Source organism: Ptychodera flava, chromosome 5 (genome assembly GCF_041260155.1).
Source record: "Ptychodera flava strain L36383 chromosome 5, AS_Pfla_20210202, whole genome shotgun sequence".
Lineage (NCBI taxonomy): Eukaryota > Metazoa > Hemichordata > Enteropneusta > Ptychoderidae > Ptychodera > Ptychodera flava.
Genome location: NC_091932.1, coordinates 28,981,271 through 29,002,206, shown reverse-complemented (window position 1 = coordinate 29,002,206; position 20,936 = coordinate 28,981,271). Strand labels below are relative to the sequence as shown.

The following is a 20,936-nucleotide window of genomic DNA, read 5'->3' as shown; positions in this document are numbered from 1 at the left end:
TGTGGAGAGCCGGCAGGATACCGAGTAGTGAAGGAGGAGGCGACCTTCTATTGCGAAGGATGCCGACCGTCGAGAACCATTCCTATCTACTTTCACAACCTCAAGGGATACGATGGTTCTTTTATTTTGAAAGAATTACATGAAATCGACGCCGGAGGGGGACCAGAGCCTAAAATCATAGCTAAGACGAGCAATGGAGGAATTATGGGTCTCTCGAAAACATTTATTTTTCACGCCTCAATTGTTGTTGCCGGAGGGAAGAGGGAGATAAAGAGACGTTTCTTTTCTATAAAGTTTATGGACAGTGCTCAGCTGATGATGGGGTCATTGGCGAAGTTGGCAAAAACTGTGCCGGAGACCCACGGGTGGACGGCGGCCCCACTTTCGTACCCGGACATTCAAAGGGCGAAAGGTTTCTTCCCCTACGAATATTTAGACTCGGTTGACAGACTGGGAGAGGAGGAGCTCCCGGAGAGGGGGGAATTTTATAGCGAATTGACGGAAGAGGGGATTTCAGAGTCTGATTACGAACATGCTTTGCGAGTATGGGACGAAGTTGAGTGTAAGACGATTCGTGATTATATGGAATTCTATTGTGAGACTGACGTTCTACTTCTTGCAAATATATTCGAAAATTTCCGTGACACATGTTTAGAAGCATATAAGTTAGATCCGGCCCATTACATGTCAGCGCCCGGCTTGACATGGGATGCTATGTTACTTTACACGGGTAATAAGTTTGGGCTCATTCAAGATGCTGAGCAGATGACTTTCGTACAACGGGGAATACGAGGAGGTATCAGCCAGTGTAATATTCATTATTTACAGACAAATCATCCTGCTTACGCTGGCCCCGCCGGCGGGAATACTTACGTTAGTTACGATCCGGAGAAACCGGTGACCGAAATAAAATATCTCGATGCAAACAATCTCTACGGCTGGGCAATGAGTCAGGCAATGCCTACGGGCGGACTTCATTGGATGACGATGGAAGAGTGGGAGGAATGGGAAGAAGGGGGCGGAGCCGGCGGAGCGTGGGGACCTGGTTCCACCTTTCCACCAAGTTTTCTAGAAGTAGACTTAGAATACCCAGCCGAATTACATGAAGAACACAGCGATTTGCCATTAGCACCGCATCACTATGAATTTCCGAGGCAGGGCGGTCGACTGATTACAAGTGTGATGGATAGAGAGTCCTATGTCTTACACTACAAGTTGCTGGAATTCTATCTTCGGATGGGAATGAGATTGAAAAAGATTTATCGGGTGCTTGCTTTCGATGGAAGCTCCATGTCTCGCGAAATATATAGACTTTAACACTAAAATGAGGGCAAAGGGGAGGACAGATTTCGAAAAGAATTTCTATAAGCTGATGAATAATGCAATGTTCGGTAAGACAATAGAAGATGTTCGAAAGTACAGAGACTTTAAATTTGTTTCGGACTGGAACGGCACGGATAGTGGACGTAAAAAGATTCAGAAGTATAATCCAAAGATGAAACATATAACTTTCATAACTTCCGAAGAGGATGGTGATTCCTGCGACAGTGCCCTACTGGAACTGAAAACGGATGAGCATAGATATGTAAAACCAGTTTTCATCGGCGCCGCAGTACTGGAACTTTCTAAGCTGCTTATGTATGAGACGCATTACAATTACTTTCGGGTCAAGTTCCCTGGAATACGATTAGCCTACATGGATACTGACAGTTTTGTTTACAGTGTACCGATCCCGACGCCTCCCGGACCGGACGGCTCCACGCGTCAGCACTTTCAATGATATAGTCCGAGAAGATGTTGAAAAGAATGGTGAGAAGTCTATATATGATACTAGTGGGATGAGTGGACCCAACTTTCCGAAGATTAATAAAAAAGTGATAGGTAAATTTAAAGATGAGTTGAATGGTGAACCTATTCTTGATTTTGTCGGCATACGCTCGAAAGTGTATGCTTTTCGAACTCCAACTTCGGAGACGAAAAAAAATAAAGGGGTGAAAGATGTTTGTGTTAGAAAACATTTAACTTTGAAGATTATAAAGATCTATTTGAAACTGGGAAGAAGCCGGAGCCGGCACAGTTTGTACAGTTTGTACGGAAAAAGGCTGGAGAAATCCGTAGTGAAAAGCGTAGTAAAATCATGATGGCGCCAAATGATATCAAACGTGTGCAGTATACAATCCAGACACGGGCGAATGGCTGGCAGAAACATGGCCGATAGGACGGACGACGGGTCATGGTTTAATATTGTAAAGACATTTAATCTACTATTTTCAATAGAGACCAGGGCATCACTGATAACATAAATGTGAGCAAATATATTGCATCGTGAGCGTCATCGCCAACCTTAATTGAGGTGTCTTTCTTCAGAATTTCAAGTTGAATTCCGTCCTTTGTGTTCATTACTTTTAAACCATTTCCATGAAACTCAATATCTTTAAAACTACGCAGATCGATAAACAGACAAAATTTATTCTTCAAATAATCGACCTCATCTATATCAATTTCACACCAATCTTTATCTTCAGCAAAATACCGTCGCACCTCTCGCCAAAATTGTCTTGGTATCATCTTCTGAGCGTACACTTTATTTGCAATGCCTTCGATTGATACAGACACAGATTCAATGTAGGGGTTAAAGAAAAATTCACTGTTCAGTTCTGCATGATACTGATTTTTAGTGAAGAGTATAGCGATACCTCTAATGCTACGTCGTGGTACATTTATATTTTCATTGATAACCGTGTCCGATTCTTTGAATGGGATTGTTCTAAAATAATGTATATGCTCGTAAAGGTAACTTTTTCCACCGTTGTAATAACCAGCAGTTGACCTCGCGAGATCGAGGTCAGAAATTGTCTCGTATTCCATTTGAATGTTTTTTAATTTATAATTGGCTGTAAAAATATTATTATAAGCGATAAGTAATTGGGAGGATGGGTGCAAGCGTAATTTCCCATTCAATATGACTCCCTAACGCTGATGGATATGCAACTCCATGGCCTGTTATGAGGGGGTGAGTGAGACGAATAGCATATTTTGTTTTATATGTGTCGAAAAGTAACTTATCGCCCACGACGGCGGCATCTGCATCGTTCGAACCGCTTCTCAATTTTCTTAGATTTTCGTTCTGAATTCCGTACAGTGTCATGTTCGTTCTCTCCTTTTTATGTTTGAAGAGATCGCGATAACATTCAATAAGGTTATATTTATTCAAATCGAAAAGTGTCTGACCCTCAAATGTGAGTTTCATACGCTCCACCAAATTTTTTGCAACATTTTGTACTACTCGGTTATTTTCATCTCCCATTACTTCGAGATCAAAAACCAGGTCGAAAGTATCTGGAACTAAGAGTACTCCGCTTTCTAACTTCGGACATCGTATGATAAGTGTCTGGCCTGGATCTGCCTCACTTGGATTATGAGCAATCACGTGATGAGTTCTTTCTGACTTCGTTCCATTCGGTATTCGGTTGGTGAAAGTCGGTGATAATGTTCTATCGTACCCCATTTTTCGTGTAATGTATATAGTAGAAGAAAAAAAGAAATAATCAACTATTATCATTTGTCTTTGTTAAAAAAAAGAAAATTAATCACATCTTAAGTTTCACTTCGTGTATATAATAACTTAGAAGAAAAATTCAAATCACATCTTTACGTAAATATTTCCGTCTGCCTGAAAGATAAATCGATTGCCTGTGTCGCGAATCAATCGAAGAACCCAATATTCTTGGAGATGATGAGCCTCTTGGTCATCCTCAGTATCCTGGAATACAGCTATGAATTCTAGTCGCTTAAAGAAGTTAGTCTTTTGACATTCCTTCACGAAAGCTAAAATGTTATGATATAGATTATCATCTTTGAGTCGGACACCTGGATTTGCTCGAAGTATATGTCGATTTACTCGTCGGAGTTTGCACCATTCCAATTCGACAGAGAAACCAAACAGGTCTTTATTTTTAGAAAGAAACTTTGCAATATTCTTTTCACCAAACATGTTGATGCCGTAGGGGAGTGTCATATATTAATACATAATTTTATTTATAATGACTAATGTTAATCCAGTTAAAAATATCCATAGCTGTTCTCCAACAAATCCGACAACCGATCCTGCTGTTTTTAATAGAAAACTGACGAGGGAGCCGATTAAACCTGGTATTGCAGCAGCACTTTTTGCGGCCAATGTTTTTAACCATTCGCCAAATTGCTTTACAATTTCTTTCGCTTTTGTATATACTTTGGGTGGACCTGAACCAGACCCGCCAGTTCCTGCTCCTGCTCCCCCTCCTCCTCCTCCTCTAGTCACAGCCAGGGCAATTGTTGATATTGTCATTCCAAGGGCAGTCAGTATTGCAGCGATTGTAATACCATTTCGTTTAAATAACTCTGTCAGCTTCAGTCTCAGTGATAATTCTGGATCAGAAATTACATCACGAAGAGACCTAGTCGTAGCCAGTCTTTCATGTGCCCCACTGATCATATCAAGTTGTACTTCAATTCGATCATCAATTTTAGCTAGTCTTGTTCTGAGTTCGGGTGTAAGTTCTGTCTGCTCTAACAGATTTTCTCTTTCACTGTAAAGCTCATCAAGACGCATATTTGCCATCTTTAATTCATCAACAAAAGCTCTGTAGTCAGGGTTAGATTGTTCCATTGTTCGATTTTATTTTCAAAAGCTTGTATTTTGTGTGCATTACCAGAAGCATCTTGCCGTAACTCTGTCAGTTCATCTCTGTATATACCCATGTCTTCTGGCGTCATCTTCTCAGCCGGTATTTTATCAGCTATCACATCTTTAGAATGCGATGTATGACTCACATTTTCGGGCTCTGCGCTAGAGCGACCTCCTAATACTTCTCTAATAAATGCATGTCCTCCTTTTTCACTCCTTAATGTGGCTAGCTTATAAAATCCACCTCCTCTGTCTTTAGACAGCTTGAGGTCTTTATAATACAGCTTTCCATCCCTAATCTCAGATTCCGTAGCCAATATATTTAGTGCATCCGGATCAGTAATTTTATTATAGTCTAAGAATTGTCTAACCTTATATATTTTGCTTCCTACTCTAAGTTCATCCAAACGACCCACCTGCGGGCTATCGCGTGAGCCAGCCTGGAAAGGATCGGCTTCTGCAAGGGCATTATCATCATAGGAAAAAGTTGTTTCATCAGTAACATCGTCATCATCATTTAAATTTGCATCATCGAAATGCTGGAGTGGTATATCTTCTCCTCCTTCTGCCATATTGTATTTCTATATTACTACAATTATTTTTTATCATCCCTTACATATACAGTAAAAAATGCACATCTCAGTTGTTGAAAGCGTTGAACAGTTGGCTGATTACATAGAAAGAACAAGTGCTGCATATCGACGAAGTTATAAATTAATGGGTCGAATTGATATGGCTCTTAATATTACTAAGGGAATTCTTGTAAGTTCTGCTGTCATAGCAGCAATTCCAACAGTTCCGGTACTGTTAGCCTTAACTCCTATACCAGGTGTTGTTATTGATGTGATACAAGGGAAAACTGGTGTAGCAAAGAGACGAGAGAAATATAAGCATTATTATGTTCAATATAAACAGCTGCTTACACAAATACAAGAAAAAGGCGCAACCCTTCGGAACGAGGAGGCTCCGGGGTCAGAACTTATTCAGGACATATTTCATCAGGCGCTAGAAATTCAAAAACAAGAAGGATTTAGTCCACCTCTGGAAAGATATTTAAGACATTATGGATTGAATGGATATGAAATTTAGTTCGCACCGATAGGAACTTCGTGTTCAACATCAGCTAGACTCCGCGACCGGCCGGACTGACAACGGGGGTCCTTTATATAGGCTAGTTTGATGGTGATGACTCACACGGAATTTCCCGTACATGTATAAACATGCTCAGCAGGCCCGCTTAGTTCAGGACAATGCACTGCTGCGTCAAACCCCTGTTGCGCATGCGTGAGTTCGTATATAGGTCAGGGTCATACTTTAGTTACATGGATGGTTAATTTTTCCTTCGCTTCATGTAGATAAATGAATAAAATGGGTGTAAAATTCTTACTTCATCCCAGTTGTCCACGTTTACTCTACTACTTATGTATGTATGTATGTATGTATGTATGTATGTATGTATGTATGTATGTATGTATGTATGTATGTATGTATGTATGTATGTATGTATGTATGTATGTACGTACGTGTGTGTGTGTATGTATGTATGTATGTATGTACGTACGTACGTACGTACGTATGTATGTATGTATGTATGTATGTATGTATGTATGTATGTATGTATGTATGTATGTATGTATGTATGTATGTATGTATGTATGTATGTATGTATGTATGTATGTATGTATGTATGTATGTATGTATGTATGTATGTATGTATGTATGTATGTATGTATGTATGTACGTACATACGTCTACGTATGTATGTATGTAACATGTATGTACGACTATCTATCTATCTATCTATCCATCTATCCATCTATCTATCTATCTATCTATCTATCTATCTATCTATCTGTCTGTCTATCTATCTATCTATCTATCTATCTCTGTACATGTACACATATAGCAAATGTATATGCATCTATATATGTATACGTATATACATATATAAATATGAATATACAGGTATAAATTATAACATATGAAATATAACATATACAAGTATGAATAGATAGATAGATAGATAGACATATAGCTAGCTAGCTAGATAGATAGATAGATAGATAGATAGATAGATAGATAGATAGATAGATAGATAGATAGATAGATAGAGATAGATAGATAGATAGATAGATAGATAGATAGATAGATAGATAGATAGATAGATAGATAGATAGATAGATAGATAGATAGATAGATAGATAGATAGATAGATAGATAGATATGGGGCATTCAAAATTATTTTTCATGAGGTTAGGAACCTTGTGTCATATAGTCACAATATCTCGCTAGATGATGTCTCAGACAAATCCCGGAAATCAATTGCAGATATCAAGAGATGTAATTCTATGGACAGATGTATGTTTCGGGGCTGTTAAAGGGCTTTGTAAATCAATACAGGTTTTTTTACCGAACCAACATTATGCAAAACCCTTTGTATCGGATTGAGATCAGAGTGTCGTACACCGGAGGGTGGACTATTTTTCTATTCAGCGGTAATCTATATTTACCCCTTTTTCATCAACTCACACACGACACTTTGGGAAGTCAATATTGAATGCAGAATAAGGAAATAATTTTCCGACTTTTAGTGTAGCTTTCATATGTTCATAATATGTGATTTCACATATACAGGCTGTGTTGGCAAGCAGGACACCGGGTATTGGTCATGATGATCGGATTATAGTAAAATTCTGTAGTTGATACATTGAAGTGAAATATTGTAGTGAAAAATTAGTCAAAAGTTACAGCTACTGTCCCTTTAAATTTCGACATTAGTTTGTTATAATAATAAGTAATATACACAATTGATTTTGCAACACACATGTAGAGATATTAACATGAAACTGTTAAGCGCGACTAATTTAAGTTTAGATACAATTTAAATATACCTGTAGAAATTACAAAACTGCAGTTGAAAGCATAAAGCTAAATATATATATTATATATATATATATATATATAATATATATATATATATATTAACATACATACATACAGGGCTGAATTATTGTCGTTTCTATAAATTACTTGAAACTAGTAATTCATTTTAGCACAATAAATGTTGATAAAGCAAGCGTCCTGTAAGTTCAAGGTCAATATTTTATATTAATATTTTACAAGACAACTGTCGAGGACAAGGGGTAAAAGAATGATCATGCTGATTAAAACGTGATGGAGAAGGCTCAACACAACCTACAAAGCTAAAGAGCCATCACATTTTAAAGTTGGCCAAATGAAATTTACTTTACCGACTGAGTCAGTAACATTCATTTTTCACTAAAACTTTCAAAGGCTTGAAAAAGTCCTCGGGCAAGGTCATTTTTGGTGTCACATGCCGAGGCTATAACTCTCCAAGGAAAACATTGTAATCTAGGTCAAAGAATGCTACCAGGAATAAGCAATACAGTTGTTGGCAGAATCGGGTTAACGATTTGAAAGAACACGCGAAAAATATTCAATAGACCCTTTCTCGTGGTTTTAATATGTAAAAAGCATTCCAGCGGAGGATTATATATAAAAAAGCTTAATCATTGACCTGAAATGCACGCCTAATCGCATACGCCTTTGTTAAAAATCAATCCTGCGGGATTGGCATGTAATTCTCGCGTTTCTGGTGTACAGCTAAACCAAACGCGCGATGCGTTGAATGCCGATTGGATACACAGAAGCGTACACGAGGCTAGACTCTTCCGATGTTTTTTGAAATGGTAACAAAATGATCGATGTTGATTTTAGCTTTATGTGTTTTCGAAAATTTCTTAAGAACAATAAGCTCACCAACTAGATTTCTTGATATTCACAAAATCCATGATATGTCAAGTGTAAGTAAAGAATCAAGATTTTCAAATTTGCAGTCTGTTGTCGACAGAAATATAAGGAAAATTAAAACTAATCAGATAAATCGATGACGCGCGATAAAAATTGTTACAATGAAATCTAATATACTCACGATTTCGTCTCGTACCTCTAAAGCTCACCATCAGAGCTGCATTCGTTACCAAGGCGAGAATCTGTTGGGTTAAAAAGAATGATCCAGAATGTTGTTACAAGCGATCGTGTGGATTGACAACCGCAGCGCGCTGTATATCAACGACAAACCTTTGCCAATTTGCATATCAAGAGGGAGACAGTGTCCACTTAAATTGTGATTCGTTTGACTTCGCCGCCGTACGTCAGAAACATGTGTTTGGAAAACATAGGAAAGAGCAGTGGGGGCAGCTCTAAAGTCTGACTACTCGACCGCCGATGCGCTTAATTGCATAATTTCTGGTCCACGTGCCCGAGGAAAATTATTGACGTTCGCTCGACGGTTGCCTTCGCTGGACTGTTGCGCCCAACAGACCCGCAGGCGTTTTTGATATAGTCTCCCCGGCATTTTGGTTGTCTCAACTAACATAAGTCTCTGCTACACGGTCATCACTTCTCAGAGACCTCTGAAGATAGTGATTCGATTATATTACTTCTGTAAACAGAAATGTTTCATATTGTGTGAATAAGAAGAGCAAACGGGAACCGTCGTGAAAATCTGAGCTAAAAAAAAACACTAGCATAATCAACTATCTTTAGCACGAGTTCTCTTTTAATTGAACCACTGAGCGGTGGTATGGAGTGAAATAGACAGTTTTATTTGGGCGTCTTAATAAAACAACGACCAAGATTTAATTCTTACCACACTCTTTATAAGACTTTAAGAGAAACATCTCTTGACAAAGTACACTAATTGTTCTTTATGTCAACCTTCATAATTCTCAACTTGCAAGCCTGTAATTGAATGTTAATCTGTTCAAACGTTTGGCTTTCTGTTCAATCTCATGACGAATATGTCTCTTCAAGCTCATGCTTTCAAGCCATCACTGCGTGAAACACGTTTTCACATTGTCATATTTTATAACTTGTATTTTAGGTTGCCCCTATATAACTATTATCTATAAGGTTAACGCATGTACAGTGGACGAGCATATTGGAAGAATAATGTTATATTGTTTCAAATGTATACCATACATTAGTAGAGTAACTCTATCCCAATTTCTAATGAACGTTAGAATTTTAGACACTTAATTTGATTAATTTTTATGTGAGTTTAAGTGAGAGGAACAGAATAATTGGCAGACAGACAGACAGACAGACAGACAGACAGACAGATAGACAGGCAGGCAGGCAGGCAGGCATGCAGGCATACAGACAGGCAGGCAAACAGGCAAGCAGACAGGCAGACAAAAGGAGAAAATAACAGAAGAAACGTGCAGGCTGACACAGAGTTGTGGTCGATTAACAGAGAAAGTTACTTTAGCAGAGAGAGAGAGAGAGAGAGAGAGAGAGAGAGAGAGAGAGAGAGAGAGAGAGAGAGAGAGAGAGAGAGAGAGAGAGAGAGAGAGAGAGAGAGAGAGAGACACTCTGGATGAGTAAGTGGGAAAGTAGACAACCTATGCAATATACACCATGTATGTTAATCTTCCCCGTAGTAATTCTACGCTTCTATAGAAATTGCTAAGCCAAACCAAGTTGCCCATCTGCTACACTGTCATATTCTGTTGAAAATGATATCGACTTCCTGGCCTTAATCCATTTAGTCTACCGATTAAAAATGATATCCTATATATTTGTCTTAAAAAACCATCGCATGTTGAGTACAGGGTAGTCTATGCAAACATGGTTCACTGGTCAGTGTATTGAAATATGGTAAGCTTAATATGAATCTGTGACATGAATATAGGCAAAATGCGGACGCCCGACTTATTATATTTAGAGTATTTTCGGAGACACATGTTTTACGCGTTGCTGGAAGCGTCAGTTAAAACTGTATGCTATAATCTGGTGTGTAAGTGCGGAAATTCGTTAAAGTCGCTTTCCCTGTTTCAGACGGACGGTTTAATATTTAGTAACACGAGTAAAAGGGGTCAATAATGGCATGTTGTGTTTCTATCATTACCCACAGTTGTATTTCACAATCGGTGATTAATCACTAGTGTACTATTTGCCACTCGATTTAAAATCGTTATTTTTTCTGTTCAGTGAAATATTTTATAATGGGTAGGACGATTACACGATTGGTACCAAACTGCTCTCATCACGAATTGTCAAAGTTTCGCCATGGGAGATTATCAACACTCGTAACTTATTCTATCAGAGTTCTGTTAAACAGGCGCCAACACATACAAGAAGAGTTATTCAAGCGGAGATGTGAAATGAAATGACATGCCATGATTTTTCGTTTATGGTTTTGCACTGTAACTTCCAACGAGGATATCTATATACTTGGGTACCTATGTATGTATCTTTGTGTCTCAGTTTGTCCATCTATCTCTCTCTCTCTCTACCTACCTACCTATCTATCTATCTATCTATCTATCTATCTATCTATCTATCTATCTATCTATCTATCTATCTATCTATCTATCTATCTATCTATCTATCTATCTATCTATCTATCTATCTGTCTGTCTGTCTGTCTGTCTGTCTGTCTGTCTGTCTGTCTGTCTGTCTATCTATCTATCTATCTATCTATCTATCTATCTATCTATCTATCTATCGTCAATCCTGTAAATCATGTAGATCACAACACTACTAAGGTGTATGTTCTAAAACATGGCTGCTGATATAATAGCGTCTTAAGTCAGGCTCCGTAAATTATAAATGAGGCATTTAAAAACATGTGATTAGATGACAAGTGTCAAAAGTCAATGAGGTTGACTTGACGTCAATTAATGACTTCACGATAGAGTGCTACTTTGAATTGTAAATCAGTGACTGGACCCCGCACGATTGGCGCTTTTAATGCATCAACTAATATCTGACGACTCGTTCTCGTATGACCGTATGCCTATAATTACCTACCGTACCTACCTACCTAACTACCTTCCTACCGTATCTACCTATACCTACCTACCTACGCCTACCTACCTACCGACAGAGTACCTACCTGTATACCTACCTACCCTATCTATATCTACCTACCTACCTACCTACCTACGTACCCTACCTGCCTGCCTACCTACCTACCTACCTACCGTACCTACCAATACCTACCTACCTACGCCTGCCTACTTACCTACAGTCTACCTACCTGTATACCGACATACATACCCCCCCTCCATACGGACATACACACCAGTCTCCCATTTTTATGAACCAGCCATTATAACGAAAAGGTTCAATGACCGACTCTGTAACGTGGCTGGCGCGAGCCTATTACAGCTAAATAAGGGAGTCGTAAATATTATGCCAATGATAGACCAACAGGCTTCTTCGGATAGGAAGGTAAAGGGGAGTAATCGGGAAAAGATATGTAGACAAACGGAGATGAGAGAGAGAGAGAGAGAGAGAGAGAGAGAGAGAGAGAGAGAGAGAGAGAGAGAGAGAGAGAGAGAGAGAGAGAGAGAGAGCGGACGGGCGGACGGACAGACGGATAGATAGACAGACAGAGACAGATGACACAAATATGAAGACAGACAAACAGACGCGCAGACATACAGACGTGTAGATACGTGTAGGCAATCTTACAGACACACACAGAGAAAGAGTAGAACCACAATGATGGAAAAAATTGTTAAATGTATAGACTGCATTTAACGTATTACCTTCTATGGAGTATATTTGACGACTCGGAGCACTTTGTCATGACTTCAAAAAACCTTATCTGGGAACTAACATGGCGACATAAGCTTGATACACCGTTATCTTCTTCACGATGCGGATCAAGCACGATAAGGCCGCGCCACGCTATATTACCATGTCTCGGTATGCGGCTACGCTCTGATTTCAGGGATGCAAGGCTATTATGGCGGGTAATCCGCTCACGGCTATGCACATCCTAGCTGCACACTATATGACGACACTTGTATCGGCGCGGGACGCTAAGATAGATCCTTCCGTCCTCTTGGATCAGACGATGTCTTGCAGCTATTTGTACAGTCTATTGTCAATGTTTGAGAAAGCATGTCAATATCCGCTAACCTCAAACGCTTTCTCTGTCGTTTCAAATAATTCAGATGCTTTAAATCAATGTTTGATTGCTTGCGGAGACCGAGAAATCAGCTTGGTGCGTCCGATGAAGAAGTAACAGTCCAATAAGGTCGCAAGTGTCCCTAAATCGAACGTGCCAAACTGTGTACAACTTTGACAAGTTGTCAGGTTTGTATACCCTTACAAAGTCGGTCGGTTTTACAGTGAAAGTGTTTCTATGCGCTTCGAATGATTTATAGAAAGTCTAACCAAGCATTTCTTAATTGACCACAAGTTACCATGCCCTAATGCCAACTTAACAGTATACAGGTGTGTATTACACGTGGGATTTTAGTAACAATACCTAGAGCGAGATTACAAAATTAAATAACTTGCTTTTGTTGTACTGAAATGGATATTGTTCCAAGTTTAATTGAGAGCACCATTACTAAAACACGTATGCAAGTATTCTAGTTAGTAAGGTTGTACGTAAGTTAGTTTATCGGTCGGAAAAACCTGTTTGCTATGAGTGTGCAACGAGGAAAGAAACCGGCAACTCTGAAGGTAATACCGACAATTTTACATGTCATGAAGGTCAGTTATGCGATAATAATTATCACCTGCTAACGGCTTCTTTTTTGAAATACCAATGAAAGAAATCGTATAACAGTTTAATTATGGCGTTGCCATTGATGGTCTGTGCTATAAACACCCTGGCAACTGAAAAGTACCAAATACATACCGAGACAGACGCGAGCCATCTGCCTCATTGTCGGCGCCAATTTTGTAATACATGAATTTGTTTCGAATTCGGCAGTTTACCCCTGCCATAAAATGTATACTAAAAATACATCAGTAAAAAATCCCTCCGTTAAATCTTACAACCGGCAATTGTAAAAATATATCATTGTTAATTATAGTTTTTATGTGGCCATAAAATTCTGATTCTTTCACATTAAAGTACAACATCACGGCAACGTCACATTCATTGATGGGTTGCTATAGCATATATATCTATTTCTATCCATTACTGTGGAACTGCAGGTTCAGCAGTGGTCACTGCGCATGCGGGTGCTCTTACTAAATTACAGAACCCTTTAGGTTACGGCATCCCTCTCACCTCACATGGAACAAATTGCTTATTGACATTGACATTGCTTATTGACTACTTTTTGTTCCCTTCGTTGGTACCTCAACCAAACTTGCAGCATACTTTAAACCAGTCGGACTTGTTAATAGTAAAGTACGAGCATCACTGCAGGTTGTATAGCAGAAGGATACTGAACCGTGCCTTTGTAAACCTAGCAGTTAAGATAGCGTCGTCTGTAGACCATTTTCCATGACAACAATATATTTAAATTGTCCTTCAACTTTAGTCAATTAATCGATGTTTCAATCAAGTACATGATTTTAAAAATATCGATGTTGTAAAGTAAGTTGTTGTATTCGTGCAAGAGAATTGTGTAATGGAATGCGGCTTGAATAAGATTACGGCAGTCTTTAAGGTCAAAACGCCATTCTTTTTGAAAATATGTAATAGAAGTGTATAATTTTATTCAATGCCAGATTTTTTGTCGCAAAATCAATCTCCTGATTCAAGGATATAAGTGAGAATATTTCAGGAAACAGGATTTCATAATGATGATATGAAACATATTTACACCATTCCTGTCATTGGCGGTAATATTAAAGAAATAAAGGGCGACACCGTACCATTAACGTTTATTTATGGATTGAGCCAGAAGAAAGTCAAAATTAACGGCCGAGGCTTGCCAGGCCATTAATTTCCGCTTTCCTCTAGGCCAAGGCCATAAATAAACGTAAATAGTCGGGGTGGAGTCTGTTATTTCCATTATATTATGAAAGAACTCAACCGTCAAAATTTACGAAAATTTCCCAATCGAACTTGTGCGATACGCGACGCACTGTGACGCACGCTGTAAAAATATTTTCAAATCCGCAGATCTTTTTGAGAAAAAGGAGTCTAAACCTGGTCCACAAGTACTTCATTTTGTTTTGTAATTGAGTTATGATCTTTTTACAAATCACAGTTTACGTCTTAGCTGTAAAGTGACGATGTTAATATTATTATTCATATTTACGGGCAAGTAAAAAAACAATTACCGTGCAATTTGTGGTCACTCACGTGGTTCAGCTCGACCAATTAAATTGCGACGGACAGGGCATGGTAATATATCATAGAAATAACAGACTCCGCCCTGACCGTCAACGTTTATTTATGGGATCGGGCGAGAAGAAAGCCAAAATTAAGGGTCTCGGCAAGCCTCGCGCATTAATCTTTGGCTTTCCTCTCGACCTTGCCCATAAATAAACGTTAATGGTCAGGGCGTGGCCCACTATTTCTATAATAGTTTTAATGATACGGGCATTTCAGATGACCTTCGATTTAACTAAGCTTTTTTTTCAGAAATATTGACATTGCTTGCTTGGTTGTTGGCAATATCACACATTTGAGGAGGCGTGATAAACTGACAATTCATAAAAACCTCGTTATTCGCCAAACATTGTTCAGGAAAAAAATAATCTTATGACCCTGTGACGAATTTTAATTTTGCCGGATGCTCAAGAGCAAATGATCCGTCACTTAAAACCTACACGCCGGCTTGCACGTAGTTTATCTCCAGCATTTATGGTGTAATTTCATGAAAGTGGGTGTAAAATTGGATAGTACTTGATAAACACATATTGCGGAAAGTATCGGCTTAGCTGTAACTAAAAGTTAATAATAAACGATAATGCCGGATATGTTAGAAAGACAGTGTATTTTAAAGCTTATTGAAATTAAAGTTGGCATCAATAAAAAAATTCTTTGGGATTTTGACACTCGTCAATATGACAGTTTTACTGGCTTTAATACTTGTGAGCGTAATACTTGTGAGCAGAGGTAATGTCTAAACTTAAAATTAAAAGCTCATTAGTAATGTAACGTACATGTAGTGTAAATTTGTTAAGCGTGAACAGGCGTATCTCCTGTTCCAAATAGCAATTAGTCTTCTAATGCAGGCCATTATTAAATAGGCCAATGCGTTTTAATCATAACAATATGTCACTCATTGCTTCGATATTAGACCCTTCGCTTTGTTACGTGAAACTTTTTTATTGCACTCATTGGTTTTGCACTGTTTAAAATTAACACGAAATGCGCAGAGACGGGCGCGAGTCAACAGTTAATACTAATTGTTTAGCTTTCTCTAAAGATCCTTGTACGCTTCACAGAAAAGAACCTTACGCTTCATACATGAACACCATCCGGTATATTGGCAACGGCTTTATAATATTCAAGAGGCAATTAATTCTCCTATGTATTTATGAGATAACCTACTTATTTAAGACATCCGAATAATAAATATTCACAGTTTTCCAGTTTTTTGCTACTATTCCTCTTGTCACATCTAGCGCTCGAATATCTGAAGGGCATTTTCTCTGTGCTGAGTTGAACATTTGAAATTTTTTTTTTTTTTGCTGGCCTACCTCATGCCCCTGCCCTACATTTGTCGACCTCTCAGTTCGTCATTATGTCGAAAGACAAATGAGATCTCCCTCGGGATATCGCCGTGAGAGACCACAATTAACTTGGCGACCATAAGAACCTGCACGCTTATATGACAACCCTTCGATTAAGAAAGATGGTACTTCGGGGACTAGTTTATTCTTTCGGTTCACAATTTATTACGGATGTAAGATAATGCAAGAACGCGGAATGACTGGACTAGGTTATATGTAATGAGAAAGTCGATGAATGGTGATGGGTTTATAAACTTCAACTGAAAAATTAGAGATCTCGCAATTTGACCTTTCGTTCTGAGCCGTAATGAGTACTTTCAGTTGATATACCGTGCTTTTTAAAGGAAACCGTCGTCAGAACTGCGCCTGTGCGAGTTTCTTGTTTACAAACAATGTATTTCGTGCACGATATCTAGATGCACCTCATCATCATAGCTGCAACATATAATTTACGCGACCTAGATTATGACAGACATGTTTTAACTTTCATCAATCACCATCGTATCTCGCAATTGGACACATTGTTTATATTGGTCTTATGGATCCATACGACCTTTGAGCGCATTTCCTACGACTATAACCGTATTATGAATGAACGGTACTGTTTTGTCGTATGTACATGATAGTGACTCCATCCGCCATTGATGAGTCCAGTGTATACACTATTTCACATCTGAATCGTTCTTTTGAGCTGTCTTGAAAACTGTCGCGAGGTGTTGTTTTGGCAACTTTGTTGGGGAAAATATGAGCTGAATAACTGAATATTTTCGAATTTGAAATCAGAGATATTAAAATTTTAACACCTACAAAGAAAATTGCACTATGAATTCTGAAATAACATGGCAAAAAGTGTGATGACTTCTGAACTTTTCCGTTGAAACTGAACACGATGACCTTCAGTGTAGAATGCAGTTTATGACTTACATGTAGCGGCGCAGATGCGACTGAAGTTCAAAGCCATGAGAGTGCATGATGAGTTTTCGAATTCCGTGATAAAATCAAACACATACTGTAACGCACACAAAAACCCTTATAAATGTGTTTACGAATGATTAATGTGGAGATTACACCGAATTTCGCAAGAAGTAATTTTGTTCTGCCTTCAGCAAGTAAGTAATGTGTATCTGAGTACTCTTACGAATAAACATAAAAGAGAATTTGAGACTTATCGAGGTATGAAATAAACACCTTAATGGCTTTTGAACTTATTACTTTGACCCTGTTACAGTGAGTACAATGTTTTCTTGGTTTATGTGGAGATAGCTCGTCTTATAGGCACTGTGAAAGCATCAACAAAACCCATTTAATAACTTGTCGACCTCAACGTATATCAGTACATAGAAGCAAGTGCCTTATTTTCTTTTAACCCTTCATGTGAGAACATGTGCCATTTATATCTTGCACAAATCTCAAAAAGCCCTTCCTACCCTAATATTAGGATGACGCTTGAAAATCTTTAAAGGCGATAAGATCGTAAAGGCAAATGACTACAGTCTTGTCGATAACGTGCACAGTTAAAAAGCATTCGATTGAGGGGTTGTTATTAAGTGCATATGGATTTCTTTTGCCACTTTTCTAAAATAATCTACTGCAAACTTTCACGCGCCGTAGATAAAAACCCTACAATAATATTTAGAAGATATTTGATCTTCAACACGGGCAAGAATTAGAGATTTTTGAAATTCCTTACTAATTATATAATAATATTATAAGAAACCGACAAATAAATATAATTTTCCCATTTATTTCTGTCGACAATTTCGTCTATTCAAACACTTGTAGTATTTATCCTTTTCACGTGATTTAAGTTTCTGTTCTATAAACTTGATAAACGTTCTAAGCAGAACAGAATTCTCAATTAATCAAAGCTGCCTGACTTAGGACAAAGTAGTCCGCCATGTGGCATTTATCGATATCCTTCAGAGTTTAGTTCGAAAAACGTGCATTCAAGTCCCTGATTGTAATTATTTTCATCTTTTCATCTCCCGGAAGCATTTTCGATTTCGCACTATCTTACAATTCTTTGGTGTTCTTAGTGTTTTTGATCATCTTATCGAAAGCTGAAGAGGGGATTTCTGATATATTTTGATATATGTTTGTCACATTAACATGTAACTGTTATTAAAATCGATATTATATGAAATTCTGCTTTGGAATTTTCCTTATCGAAATATAAATAGGAGTTGAAAACCGTATTTCCGATGTGTGTGTTACATTTCCACAAAACCTTTAATAAACCAAAGGATGTTCTGCAAGTATAACGTCAAAAGACTAATATGCGGATATGCATGGGCGGCGTTGATGTAGCTGTGGGCATAAATGTATTGTCTTAAGTGACTTTATAAAACGAATTTTAAAGAATGTAAGTCAAGAACCATGGAGACCACTGAATATACAGTTACAGGAGCACAAGAAAAGTGCTCCAGTGCCTCTTCTAAGCAACAGCTCTTACGTCAGTCAAATTTACAACACCCTTTGGCATACAGCAGTACGTGATTATCGTCCTCGCGATTATCTACAACAATGATTGACACCTCCTTTGGCAGGTATTATACCATTACAGTACAAATAAATTATGTCGTTAAGTACACAAAAGCTGTCTTTGCAAAAGGCATTGCATAATTCAGCAATAAACTAAAAAAGAAGCTTGCAGTCAAGTGCACTCCAAGTAGTAGTTAGGTTTGTTTTCAACTGCCTCATCGATTATGCAATATAATAATACAATTTTGAAATCCCTCCCTTGTTGGAAATTGGAGATTTGGCAATCTGAGTAATTGTTATTTCAACGTTAACGTTACGTCACCAAGTCCATAAAATCACTAATCTTTGTGAAACATCTAATGTTTGATGTATGGCGTTGCATCGGTGAAGATGATTATAATCGAACCACGTCAGTATAGTTCGCTCAGGATAATAACTCGTTTGAAGACTTTGGGTAATTCTATCTTCGTTTTCTATTGAAGGAAAAAAAACACTTCCAAGCTCATCAAAGGGTGTACAATAGAACCTCTGCAAATGCATTAACGTAGCAAATGTGACGGTATGCGATGTTCTATTCCACTCGCCTACAACCTTTTTCCATCCATTGAGATGAGATAATGTCAAATTAGAGAAACGAATTTGCATGATGACGTAAACTATAAGACTATCAATTTACGAGGGAAATCGATTAAGTGTCCGCAGCGTTCAACTGTATCCAAACATAGCATGGTTTTGACGACATTTGAATACATTTGGCAGTCCCATAGCAGTTTTCTGATAGCTTGCGTGTTGTCAACGCGAAAAGGAATCTTGCGCGCAGTGGACTTCAATCAGCACTGGAATTCTCTGTAAAGACAGGCAAAATGGATTTCCATCAATTTTCCTCAACAGAAGGCAACTCGCTCGTGATGCGTGCTGCTCCTTCGGGCAGAACGCCATGCTATTACTGAGCGATCTGATGAAAATTTTGATGCATGGGTCATCATTGGATGATGAAGAGCCAATTTGTTTCTCTTAATGTCGACGATTGCCAACGGACCAGACCCTCATTAGCTCATTATCTTTACCTTCTCGGCTCGGCGTATGATGGATTGTTCCTGGCGTCAAACTCAGCTCACTTTGGAGCAACTGCTACGTTTTGTCTGAGTTGTTGGTAGTGTCATCGTAATTTGGTTAAATCGCTATCTCCATTTTAATTTACTTGAACATCTATGCAGAGAGGCGGTTTTCTGGAAGTGTTCGTGTATGTTTGCCTCAAAATGTGCAATGATAATTTGGCATTTCATTTCATTATGAAGAATATTATATCAATAGACTAGCAAAGCAAATGATGGACACCCATTGCCCTTTTAATAGAACGAAAACTACACTGACACTAGAGATGGGAAGCAAAATAGACGGTTAGGATGTATGATTTGTTGTGTAAATGATGAAAATCAAATCTGTCAGCTGATTTCAAGCGAAAAGTAAACTCAAAGGCTAAGATATGAAAATATTGACAAGTTTAGGGGAAAATTGGAACATAGAAGAGAAACATACAAGCGAGAGACGTACATATAACATTGCTCCCGGTAGACAATTTGTGTTCATTAAATTTAAATCTTGTCGTTTTCAACCCCCTCGTGAACGGAAGGTATGTATCGTATATGGAGCTGCAATCTACATTACATCGGTCGTTGTCAGTTGCGACCCAGTTTTTTATGCTTTGTAACGGTTTTGTGACACCCCTTATGCTATCAATGCAAACTTATGTTCTTCAGTGACTATGCTAGCAAAGACTTCATGTCTCTCGAGTTTTAAAACAGTGTAAGATAAGTTACATTAAGGGGTAGACTCACCTTCCTTGAGTGATTTTGGTCATTTTTGTTTTATGGTAAATTTTGAATCTGTCTAATATGGCCTTTGAGTGGACGATAAGTTTGAAACCATAACATACTTGGAAATGAGTTAAATTTTAACAAAAATGAACATTGTAGGCCAGTTCGCGTGCTGTGTTTTTCTTGTGTCTTAACGGTTTCCAGATTAGTCAATGCTATCTCAAGAGCGTAAGTAGATTACGCTAATTCCGTCCGGAGGAGTGCGCATGCGTCAGTCTTCTTCCCAGCTGCCGGCAGGAAGTATGTCGTGGCTACTGAACTTGCTGAAGGTAGCCGTCGATTGCAAAAGCATGGTCCACAAAAGCGAAATATCAAGCATATGGCCGGGAATGAGAGAACAGTTAAAATTGTCAGAGTTACAGTCAGGCTTAAAACTCCAGTTTCCGATGCGTTGAAAAGGTGTAAACTGGAAATGGTCGCAAGCGAGGAATGTAACGCAG

At 38.4% G+C, this 20,936-nt stretch overlaps 1 protein-coding gene across 1 annotated transcript in view; it reads right to left on the bottom strand.

Moving 5' to 3' along the window:
- The window catches only part of LOC139133449 (histamine H3 receptor-like), a 210,579-nt gene extending 201,943 nt beyond the window's left edge, over positions 1 to 8,636 (bottom strand). Inside the window, exon 1 of the mRNA XM_070700054.1 lies at positions 8,622 to 8,636. The gene's annotated coding sequence lies outside the window, so the exon portion shown is untranslated. The remainder of the gene's footprint in view (positions 1 to 8,621) is intronic.
- Positions 8,637 to 20,936: the final 12,300 nt, after the last annotated feature.